The sequence below is a fragment of the Lathyrus oleraceus genome, chromosome 4 (assembly GCF_024323335.1).
Source record: "Lathyrus oleraceus cultivar Zhongwan6 chromosome 4, CAAS_Psat_ZW6_1.0, whole genome shotgun sequence".
Taxonomy (NCBI): domain Eukaryota; kingdom Viridiplantae; phylum Streptophyta; class Magnoliopsida; order Fabales; family Fabaceae; genus Lathyrus; species Lathyrus oleraceus.
In genome coordinates, this window is record NC_066582.1 from 277,065,861 (window position 1) to 277,078,208 (window position 12,348).

Sequence of the window (12,348 nt, forward strand, 5' to 3'; positions counted from 1 at the left end):
GCTTGCTTTCATGTTTTTTTATTTTTCTCCTTCATTCCAAAAATCATAAGTCATTGAATATTAATCCAAATTGCATGGGATTTTTTGTACAATGTTCATCATGATGTCCTCTATTTTATGGATATTTTTCCAGAATTTGTGCACGTGTGGATTTTTGTTTTGGCTAGGGAATGTTCATACATGTGTTTTGTTGCACCTTGCTTGCCATTTTCATTGTGAGAAAGGACACCGTATACATTTGTCAGTGCAGGAATACTGGATCCTGGTCATGCTTGTTCAGTGAGTGAAAAGATCGACTGTGACCACGAGCTCGAGTTATGGATAAAGTCGTGCGTACCAGGCGACTGGAAAGCCTCCAAAAGCATCACTGTCACTCATCCGGAAGTGTAGTATTTCTGGTTTGATTTTGTTTGCATGAAAGCCATACGTTTTGCCCGAAACGTACTGGTCCATTGTAAGGGCCATCTCATGTGTTTCATTTTGCAACATTTTGCATCAGTAATAAATGGATGTTTTTGTGATTAAAAGCGGTGTTCCCTATTTTTCACTTATTTTTGCAGTTTTAAAAATAAAAATGGCAATGTTTTTTTTCGTTCTCTTTCCTTTTGATTCACTTGTTTCCGACCTCAAAAGTGATTATCCTCCTGATCTCATTGATAACAATTCGGTTACACCTCTGTATGACTTCGACAATCCGATCTATCATGCCGAAGAAGAAGGCGAAGAAGATTGTGATCTGCTGGGATTAGCCAGGTTGTTGAAACAAGAGGATAAGGTGATTCAACCGCACGAGGAGCGATTCAAGATTGTTGTTCCAGGTACCGCCGAGGTCAAAAGGAAAGTGAAAGTTAGGGCCGTTTCTGAGGCGAGTCGAGAGAAGAATAGTAGCCCTGTTGGAGGAGTGTCGATATCTTCGCCTGGTTGTATCAAGATACACCAAGGGGAATACCAATGTTATGGGACACAAGCTACCATTAAGAGAGGACTGTCCTCCGGAGAAGCGGCTGGCGCCGAGAAAGGATGATAAAATGAGAATGTGGGTGGATTGCTGAGACGTGAATAGAGCTAGTTCGAAAGATGAATTCCCGGTACTTCACATTGATGTATTGGTTGATAATACTGCTCAGTTCTCGGTGTTTACCTTCATGGATGGCTTTCTTGGCCAAAGTCAAATTGAATTGTTGCCAAATGATATGAAGTAAACAATGACCATCACACCAGAGGGCACCTTATTGTTATAAGGTGTTGCCATTCAGTCTCAAAAAGGTTGGTGCCACGTACCACAGGTCAAGAGTGACTTTGCGTCATGATATGATTCATTGTGAAAGCGAATGCCATGTTGATGACATGATGACAAAGTCCCGAACAGGAGAGGGGCATCCGGTAGACCGGTGCAAGTTGTTTGACCGGTTGAGATAACTCATACTGTTGAGTTCGAATCAGTGCACTTATGGAGTGTTGTCCTGCAAGCTGCCGAGGCATGTTGTGAATGAAAGAGGAGTCGAGGTTGACCCTGCAAAAAAAAAAAAGAAAGAAAGGAAAAGAAAAGTATAAAAAAAACAATACTAGAAATACCTGAACCGAAAAGGGAGATCAAGCGGTCAGGATAAGTTTCGCCAAAGGGCATTTGAAAAATAAAAAGAATGAGTTGCAGGAACCTCTGATTCTGATGCCTCCTGTGGATCGGACAACTGTTAATCTGGTACTTGACAGCCCTCAAGGGGTCTATGAGGTGTGTACTGGGGCAGTATGACAAGTCTTGTCGAAAAGAGCATGCAATTTACCTTAGCAAAAAGTTTACCGACTGTGAAACAATACACTCACTGCTCGAGAAAACTTGATGTACTTTGGCATAGGCTGCTCGCCGACTGAGACAGCATGCTGGTTCATACTACTTTGTGGACGTCCGAGATGGATCCTATCAAGTATGTGCTTGAGAAGCTAGCATTGACCGGACGGGTTGCGAGAGGGCAAATGATGTTGATTGAACACGGTATTCAAAGTACCTCCCGAAAAGCAGTAAGAGGAAGTGTAATGTTTGATTATCTCGCCCAGCAACCCGTACCAAGGGAGTTTGAGTTCCCTGATGAGGACATCTCGAGGTGCTCAAATCGAAAGATTGAGAGTAACCGATCCCGGAGGAGGGGCCTGACCCTGAATCCGAACGGATTCTGATGTCCGATGGGGAGGTTAAGGTGAATGAGTTAGTGTTTCCCGGATAACCTTTGAACGCACCAACGATGGTGACTGAGTGCAAAGTTGGTATCGCGGGAAAAGCCTTTCTCATTCAGTATGGGCTGGAAGTGATATTACCTACTGATATTATCTACTGAAGTCTAGGTCCCATTGTGAAGAGCCCTGATGGATGAAATTAGAGAAGGCTGAGTAGATGAGGACTCGGTATGACGCGTTGAGCCTGATTGAGGAAAAAGAGGCTGGCGGTTACTTGTTATGGGGTAGTTGTACCCAGTGAACGAAGCGTGTCGTTGACCGAAAAGTGCGACCTCGTGCGTACCACGTGAAAGAGTTATTGTTGAAAAGGATGCTTCCTCCTCAACGATCGTGGGGCAAATGGATAAACAGTTATGAATGTCCATTCGTGGTTAAGAAGGTTGTCTCTAAACAGAGCCTTATTGTTGACGACCACGGATGATGAGGATTTTCCATCCCTTGGGAATGCGTACGCAGTTAAAAGATACTTCGTGAAAAAGAGACCCGCTGGACAAAAAGAATAAAAGAGTCCAGGCAAAAAGGGGCATCCCGGCGAACCAAAAAACAGAAAGGAAAGGTTCGGGCAAAAGTTAGGGATAATAAAAGAGAAAAAACTGTACACCCGGCAAGTCGAAAACCCCACAAGGGCGACTTGGGCAAAAATGGGTATCCCGATGGACTGAAAACCCGAAAGGGCGGTCCAGGCAAAAGAGGGAATGTAACGAACAACTGCGTCTAGCATGATCGTTTGGGCTTTGGATATGACTCAGCTAATCCCAGACAAAGATTGATCGGAAGCGTCTGGTTCGGAAGGCCGAAAGGGCGGAAAGTCTTGAGGACATATGGGGTATAACCGAGTTGGAACCCGATGAGATCACGGTTTCACATTGCCATTAGGATAGATTTTTTCCTTTTGTATGCAATCACCTCTTTTCAGGGTTTGCTTCCTGTGTGTTGCTCGGTTCTGAGCCACTTTTTTTTTTCAGTCAATAAAATGCGTGTTCAGTCAAATAATTTTGTTTTTGTCTTCATTACCGCTTTGATTGCGAAAACATCCGTTTATTTTGATAAGAATATTTGCATTTTGAAACATGGAGATCCCTTCCGATGCATGCATATAAGATTAAAATCTGGAAATCTTATTCGGAAGCTTGAGTGACCTAGGTGTTAAAATATGAGGCACGCCTGGGGCAAGTTTTTATCTAACGATCTCTTGTGCAGGTACTGTTAGATATCTTCATTCACTGGCAGTTTGTATGAAACCTTTTGAAAAGAAAGATCCCCGTGGAGCCCGACCAGGGGCAAGGGATAGATGAATAGTGAAAGGACGGTGAAGGATTACGTCGACGATCCTGGAAGGTTAATCAAGAAGACTCTTCAAAGTCTGATGACTGGAAAGTTTGTATGAATCCCAGGAGTTCAATCTCCATGGAGTATGGGGAAATTGGGAATACAAGGTGATGAATCAGAAAAGTCCAGACGAGTCTGGGAGTTCTCAAAAGTGGAAAGTCGACACTGTGGTTTGAGGATGAATACTGCTGTTCGACGAGTCGACAGGTGTTCCGTGTCGAAGAAGCCGTATTTCCCCAGTTGAGTCTCCCCACTGAGTTGGAAGGATGTTGTATCCCCAGTGGAGTAAGCCGGTTCCCCCAGTGGAGTGGTTCTGATTCCCCAGTAATCTGGTTGGAAGTTATTATCCCCAACGGGGTTGTGAGACCATCTTCCCCAGCAGGGTTGTGGATGTCTATCTCCAGTGGTATGTTATCCCCAACAAAGTTGCTTTCCCTAGCAGATCTCCCGAGCAGAGATTGGTGTTGATAATTTTCCTCAGCGAGTTCCCCGAGTGGAGCGGGTTCAGTGAAATATATCTCCAGCAGAGTTTATCCTACCTAGGGATTGGATGAGCTTTTCGTAGCGGAATGATATCTGCATCCCCAGCTGAGTCTCTCCTATCTGTGGATTGGATGGAGTCGTCCCCCAGCGGAGTAGCATTTATTTCCCAAAGCAGAGTGTATCCTATTTATGGATTGGTTGGCTTTCCTCAGTGAAGTCGCCTGGTTATCCCTAGCAAGTCGCCTTGTTACTCCCCAGCGAGTAGTTTCATTACTTCACCAGAGGGTCGCCTTATTACTTTCCCCAATAGAGTAGGATTGATGGTTCCTCAGCGCAGTCGCCGGTGGGTAATCCTCAGCAAAGTTGTATTGATTGTTGCCCCAAGCGGAGTCCCCGAGTGGATTGGGTCCTATGAAGGATGTCCCTAGTGGAGTCTATCCTTTCCTCAGCAACATCATTGTTTCTCCAGCATGAGTGAGAAGTCGGTGCTTTCCCCGCAGAGTATTCCTCAGGCAGAGTCTCCCCACAGAGTCGGAGTATCTGATCAGTTTGGCTTCCCGGCCAGCTTTGCATTTTGCATATAGCGATCATTGCATCCTCAAAATCGCGTAGCATTTCCATTTCATATGGAGCATTACGCTATAGAAAAATTCAAACATATGCATTCATATGTTAACCATCAGACCGTATCCCCGGCAGAGGTGAATTTTTGTTCAACATCTGTACAACACAGTTGCTACAGTTGCTCCTGAGAGCATTCAGGATTGATACCCCCAGAGAGGTTTATTTCCTCATCCGCTGGTGAAAGGAAAGCATGATTCTCCCCAGTGAAATCCCCAGCAAGTGTTCAGCCTTGCCCTGACATATGTAGATGTCATCTTGTGATACTGGTCAGTGTCATGTCAGCACCCGCGTGTGTTCTTTCTTTGGTGTCGGTCAACACCATCTTTCGGTGTACACATCGAGTATTTCCCATTCATTCGTTAATGTCTGGTCTTCTTTTGGTGTCCGTAAACATCATCTTTCGATGTTCGTAATTGTAGCACCTCAAATATGCACCTACCATTTTGTACATACATTTCGTCATTAGGTCATTAACATAACATAGTCCACTGCATAACATTGCATTGTCCCTTGCCCCAAGTGCAAGTCATCAGACAAGATTAGGTCAACTGGTTAGGAGGATCAGTCAAACAAGCAAGCAAGTGCATTTCCATTGAGACAAAGCCCTAGGGTTGGTTTATCAAGTCCATATGATTATGTGATCATTGTGAAGTGGTTTGGTCAAAGATCGGGTGCTCAGAAGTCATCAGTCATTGTTCAGTCCACCAGAAACCCTAGAAATTCAACTGTGGTCAACTGTGCCTGAAATCAAGGATTTGAAGGTGGGAGATGGTTTGAAAGGCTTCATTCATGTCCATACAAGTCTCATTTGACTTTTCAAAGATCAAGATTGGAGAAAATAAAGTCAGATCAAAAGTTTCCAAAAATAGCAGGTGACCTGTAATTGGAAACTGCCAAAAATGGAAAGTTCTTCTCCTCAAATTTACATCATCATACAAGCTTCAAATGAGATTTTGTCCAACATGAAAGTTGAAGATCTTGTTATCCCATTTCCAAAAAGTCCAAGAACACTCATTTCTCCTTTGTGGTTAGCAAGTTATGATCAAATCATTGTCAAGAAAAGTTGAACTTCAAAGTGGCATAACTTTCAAACCATTTGGCCAAATTGAGTGAGGTTTTTTCGTACAAGTCACATTTGACATGCTCTATCCAAATCCTTCATCACATTTCACCAGAAATTATCCAATCAAAATGGCCTTTTTTAAGTGACTTGAATTTAAAAAGGGAGAGGTGAAAAATTGACTTTCAAATTAATCTTTGTCTACACATTCTACCAATTGCAAATGATCGAAAACCATATTTGGGATGTGTTTAGGCCCATTTTCGTGCACTGTAGCATGCACCCCCATGCATAATGTTTGATTTAGCAATTTGCACATAACTTTCATTTTGATTAATCCTTGTGTTTTGGCTTAAGTTTAATTAACAAGGTTCATTAACAGTTGGTACATATAGTTAATCATAACAGAAAACACAAGGAGCATTCCATTTTCTACTCAGATCTAGATCTAGAAAAAAACTCTCTCAATTCTTCACTTGGATTTTTTTGAAAAATTTCCAAAGAGCTTGTGCCATTGTTCATTGATTCATCACTTACTATCATTTTGGAAGCTTTTGCAAGCATAGATCCATGACTGTTCAAGCAAAACCAGCACTGTTCCATTGAACCTCTTCCATGGCAGTTGAGATTTTGAGCTGGAATTGAAGCAACTGAACCTTCAACACTCCTCCATTCATCATCTGGAACCTCAAGGCGCTTCTGTTTCAGCTTGTCACGGCCAAAGAACCACGAATCCACCCCTGTTCTTCAAATCAGGTAGGAATTCGAACCTTGCCATTGTTAAAATTGTGAGATGCTTTGAATAGATCTGGCCATGCTGAGTTCAATGAACTTTAAATCGTGAAAAATCATTGAGTATTAAGAGAGAAATGTTGAAATGAAGTTTGGTTGTCAAATGTTATGTTGCTTGTTTCTTCCATGCTAGCTCGAATTAGGGAAAACCAAGGTTGGATTATTGATGAGCACTGTGAGATGAATCGATTGGTATCTCATTTGTTGAAATCTGGAACAAAGTTCATCACGATGATGAACACGATGAATGCTTGCATAAACCCTAATCTTCCATGCCAAACCCGTGTTTTGATCTGTAGAATCCCATTTTGCATGAGCTTTCCCGTTTCCTGGCCATGTGACCAATCAGAGCTTGCCACACCCTTAAGTGAAACGCAGCGTTTCACTTAAGTGGCTTAATAATTACCAGAATGCCATTATCCGCATATAATTTGATTAAATCATTTCCTTTTTTTCAATTTTTATTTCATTTTGATCTTTGATCTTAGAAAATTCATAACTCTTCCAATACTTGTCCAAATAACATGGGAATTTTGTGAAATGCTCCTCATGATCTCTAGTTTATTATGGTGATTTTTCCAGAATTTTTGCACGTGTAGATTTTAAAAATGCCTAGGGTTTGTTCATGTGTGTCCAAATTGTGTATGCCTTGCCATTTTGCTTGTGAAATGATGATACTTAATTCAATGCCTCTCAAATTGTTTGTGCTTAAACTAGACATGTTCATGGTGATTTTGGTATAGAGTTTGTAATTTTATCATTGCTGGTTGATGAGATATGATTTTTTGAATAGAGGTGTGACAATTTGTGTCACACCATCCTTGTCTAACTTCATGATTTTAATTACCATGCTTATTGAACTCAAAATGGTCTGGATTTTTGCATGAAGATACTTGTGAATGTTTAGAATGCTTGTCAATTTTTCTGGAATTTTTGAATGCATTTCCTATTTGTTTGGTAATTTCTCCCCTGTTTGACCAATTGTTGACTTCTTGTGAGACATGATTTCATTTGATTTGTGAAATTCTAATGCTTAATTGGATGGACTTGAAATTTGACATGTGAATTGTAGACATCTTAAAGTTCGTCATGGTTTTAGTCCCATTCATTTATCATGTGTTGTTTCTGTTTTATGATTAATTGAAGTTGGTGCATGTTTTGATGCTTTGTATGAGTTTGCTTGAACTTGCCTTGACTTTTTGAATTTCATTGACCTACTTCCCTTGATCCAAATGAGCTGAAATTTGGTGTGCTTATCATGTTATGGATGATGATTGATCATGAATATTTTGAGGATTTTTTGAAATGTTTGTGATTGGATTTAAGTTGAATCATTCTGTTGCCTTCTATGAGCTCCCATTCGCATGCTTTGTGCTATTTTGATCATGAAATGATAATGATGAATGATATGAACATGAGACCCATTGGATTTGATTTTTAATTGTTTGATCTTGATTTTGGATAAGTTTCATGTTCTGTTTTGATGATTTGATCTCATTTTGGCCCTAGTCTTGGACTAGTGGTCTGTGCTCTCACTTTTGAGTTGTGTTTCAGGTTAATAGCACAAATGGCCTATGCTTGATGATATGCCTCCATTGGGTTGGACTTGTGACTTGTCTATGGCTAACTTTGACTTTGTTTTGCAGGGTTTGATACTTGAGTTTGAGCCTTAGTGGCTTGCACCTTTGTACATTGGCTTATGTTTGTTTGTGTATAGTTAATTGTTAACCATTTGCTGTTTGGTTTTGGTTTGCCTAAGTACTGATTATCTTGGATTGTTTTCAGGTACTTTAGTTGCTTTAGTTCCATTGAGAACTTGCTTTGCTTTGCTTAAGAGCATTTGCATTGAGGTATAACATCCTAACTCCATGTAGTCTGGAAGACCTGGCCTGTTACTTGGCCAGGCACCTGTCTGAAGTCCTCCTTAAGAGGCAATGTTTGTGTTTGTTTACATTTGTCCTTGTACATATCCAAAGACCTCCTAAGTGAAGAGGCATTGGCAGATATCAGGGATGTGCAATCCATCCCCTGCTATTCTGTGTGTCATCTGCTTTGCTCACACCATTGTGTTGACGCATTGCAGATATTAACCCAAGATCATTGTACATTGAGTCAGTGTCATATGTGTAGAAGGGTTCCCACTTTCTGAACCCACACATTCTTGTCTTAAGCTCTCCCAGGCCAGGGATAAGAGCTGTGAAGTCTCATCTTCACTCACCTCTCATCAGCTTCACCTTGACTCTCAATGTCAAGGTTAAGAGCTAACCGCACCCTGTTACAGTGGTTTGTTTGTCGAGGTTGACATGACCCCTCGACTAAAACCTAATCTTGATTGAGCCAACTGATTGCATATAGTGTGTGCTATTTGTGCTTGTGTGTTTGTTTTAGCTTGCTTCCTGTGCAAGTTAGGTTTAGTTTGGCTTGCTTCCTGTGCAAGTCATGTTTAGGATAGCTTGCTTCCTGTGCAAGTTAGCTAGAAACCTTAACTTAGGGATGATTTTGCATGATAACATCTAGGCTCGAGTCGTAGTCTCCCTAGTTGTGTCTCCCTCTGTTATCTGGTTAGGTTAGTCCTGTGTCCCTCCGTAGGGGAACTACGTCGCCCTGATCCTCATACCAGATGAGGTACGTAGGCAGGAGATGAGCAGATCTCTCCGGGCGCCCTTTTTGTGTTGTCTTTGTGTGTGTCAGGAGATGGATGTAAGCCCAGCGATTGGCATTCCGCATCCTCTTGTTGTGTGCTTGGAGTCCGGTATAAGTCCATCAAGTGGCATCTAGTTTCCAGTGTGGGTGTGTTTGGTTCGGAAGCTGATGTAAGTCCAGCGATTGGCATTCGGGTTCCACGTTTGCCTGTGTCTGTTTTGTTTGCGTGCGTGAGTCGAGCTACGAATGCTATGATTCTTCTTCGTCCAAGAAGATACGTATGCATAGGATGCGACATCCTAGCGAGCATGTTTTTCCCCCAGTTCGAACTACTTTGACTCTGATGTCTATGCTTGATAGACTAAGTAGGCCCAGGATGCGAGATCCTGCCGAGTCAGTCTCGTTTGTTTTCTTGTGTCTCTTTTAGCAAGTGTTTGTTTGTTTATGAGCAGTGTTTTAGAAACCACTTTCTTTCCTATTGTGCGTGGATCCCGTCGAGTACGACGGATGCGTAGGGGTGTTAATACCTTCCCTTCGCATAACCGACTCCCGATCCCATTCTCTTTGGTCGCGAGACCATGCTTTTTTCCAGGTTTACTCTGAGCGTTTCCTTTCACTCTTTTGGGATAAATAACGCACGGTGGCGGCTCTGTTGTTCTTGTTTTCCCGCCGGTTTTTCGCGTAATGCGACAGTAACATCGTCCTCCTTCCCTAGTGAAGCGTCCTCCTCTTCGTTGGTGTCGATAAACGTCGAGTTTTTCCCAATCGTCCGTTGACGTTTGGTTGAGTTATGTTCTCTCTCCCCAGAAGTTTACCTCTCCGTTGGTTTCGATAAACGTCATGTTTTTCCTAGTCGTCCGTTGGCGTTTAGTTGTACCCTTCCTATTCATCCGTTGATGTCTGGTTCACCTCTCCGTTGGTTTCGATAAACGTTGAGTTTTTCCTATGCGTCCGTTGACGTATAGTTGTTTGTTCCCCACAGATCATTTGGTAACACCTGATGATTCCCCACAGGTTCACCTCTCCGTTGGTTTTGGTAAATGTTGAGTTTTTCCTAATCGTCCGTTGACGTTTGGTTGTGTTCACTTTTCCCCACAAGAGCTTACCTCTCCGTTGGTTTCGATAAACGTCGAGTTTTTCCTATATGTACGTTGACTTATAGTGATATCTTTCCCCTCAGATTTACCTCTCCGTTGGTTTCGATAAACGTCGAGTTTTTCCTGGTCGTCCCCAGTAGAGCTACCTCTCCATTGGTTTCGGTAAACGTTGAGTTTTTCTCAGTCGTCCGTTGACGTCTGATTGTATATCTTATTCCCCAGTCATTCGTTAATGTCTGGTTGATTCCCAGCCAGAATCCCCAGTAGATTCGTCGATGGACGTCCTATTCGGTTTCCGGTTGTTGTATCCCTTTCTTAGTGAAGTTGTTCTCCTTCTCCGTTGGTGTCGATAAACGTCGAGCTTCTCCTGTTCGTCCGTTGACGTCTGGTCGAGTCTTCTCCTTCTCCGTTGGTGTCGATAAACGTCGAGCTTCTCCCTTTCGTCCGTTGACGTCTGGTCGAGTCTTCTCCTTCTCCGTTGGTGTCGATAAACGTCGAGCTTCTCCCGTTCGTCCGTTGGCGTCCAGTCGAGTCTTCCCATTCATCCGTTGATGTCTGGTTACCTCTCCGTTGGTTTTGGTAAACGTTGAGTTTTTCCCATGTCGTCCATTGACGTATGGTTGTATCTCTTCCAGTCATTCATTAATGTTTGGTTACCTCTCCGTTGGTCTCGGTAAACGTTGAGTGTTTCCTAGTCGTCCGTTGATGTCTAGTTGTGATTTCTATCCCCATTCGTCGTCTTTCGATGTCTGGATGTGGCTTTACCCTCGAAGAAGAAAAAACAAAAAAATACCCAGTAATAAATATCAGATCCCAGTGGACGTTTCCGTTGGTGGATCCCCGCATTGTGCAAATTTCTACGGTTCTTCGATATTCAATCATGTTTACCCTGAAAGTCTGACAGCCGCTGCTCTCATCCGTTCGGGTTCCCGGTTGATTGAATAGGGGCAGCTGTAGCACCTCAAATTTGCACCCACCATTTTGTACATACATTTTCATTTTAGGTCATAACATTAACATTGTCCACTGCATAGCATTGCATTGTCCATTTGCCTAGTGCATGTCATCAGTCAAGCTTGGTTAGGAGATCCAGTCAAGCAAGCAAGCAAGTGCATTTCCTAGTGAAGCAAAGCCCTGGGGTTGGTTCAACAAGTTTATGTGACCTAGGGATCATTTTGAAGTGGTTTGGCCAAAGATTGGATGATCAAAGCTCAACAGTCAAGCTGAGATTCATCTGAAACCCTAGAAAGTCAACTGTGGTCAACTGTGCATGAAATCATGGATTTGAAGGTGGGAGTTGGTTAGAAAGGCCTCGCTCATGTCCATACAAGTCTCATTTGACATGTCAAAGATCAACATTGAAGAATTTGAGGTCAGATGAAAAGTTTCCAAAAATAGTAAGTGACCTGTAATTTCAAAATGCTAAAAATGGAAAGGTCTTCTCCTCAAATTTACATCATCAAGGAAGATTCAAATGAAATTTTGTCCAACATGAAAGTTGAAGATCTTGCTCTCACCTTTCCAAAAAGTCCAAGAACATCCATTTCTCATTGGTTGTTGGCAAGTTATGATCAAATCATTGTCAAGAAATTTTGAACTTCAAACTTGGATAACTTTCACACCACAAGGCCAATTGAAGTGGGATTTTTGCTACAATCTTGTTTTAACATGAGCTATCATAATCATTCATTACCATTCATCAATTCTCATCACAAAAATATTGGATTTTCCACTTGATTTGAATTTAAAATTTGGAGGGAAAAGTTCATTTTGAGAATTAAGCATTTTCCACACTTCCATTCACTTGCACATGGTCTTAAACAGCATTTGGAGTGTGTTTGGCAAAAATTTCGTGCACTATAGCATGCATTCCATGCACATGAGGTGTTTTGACAAAATTTGCACTACACTTGCATTTTCATTAAACACTTGCATTTAGCTTAACCTTGATTAGCAAACTTGATTAACAGCACATATATATATTGCAAATCATAACAGAATTGGTAATTAACACTTCATTTGCACCAGATCTAGATCCAATTCCATTTCTCTCTCAACTTTTTCTCTCCATTTGTCTGCAAAAAATTT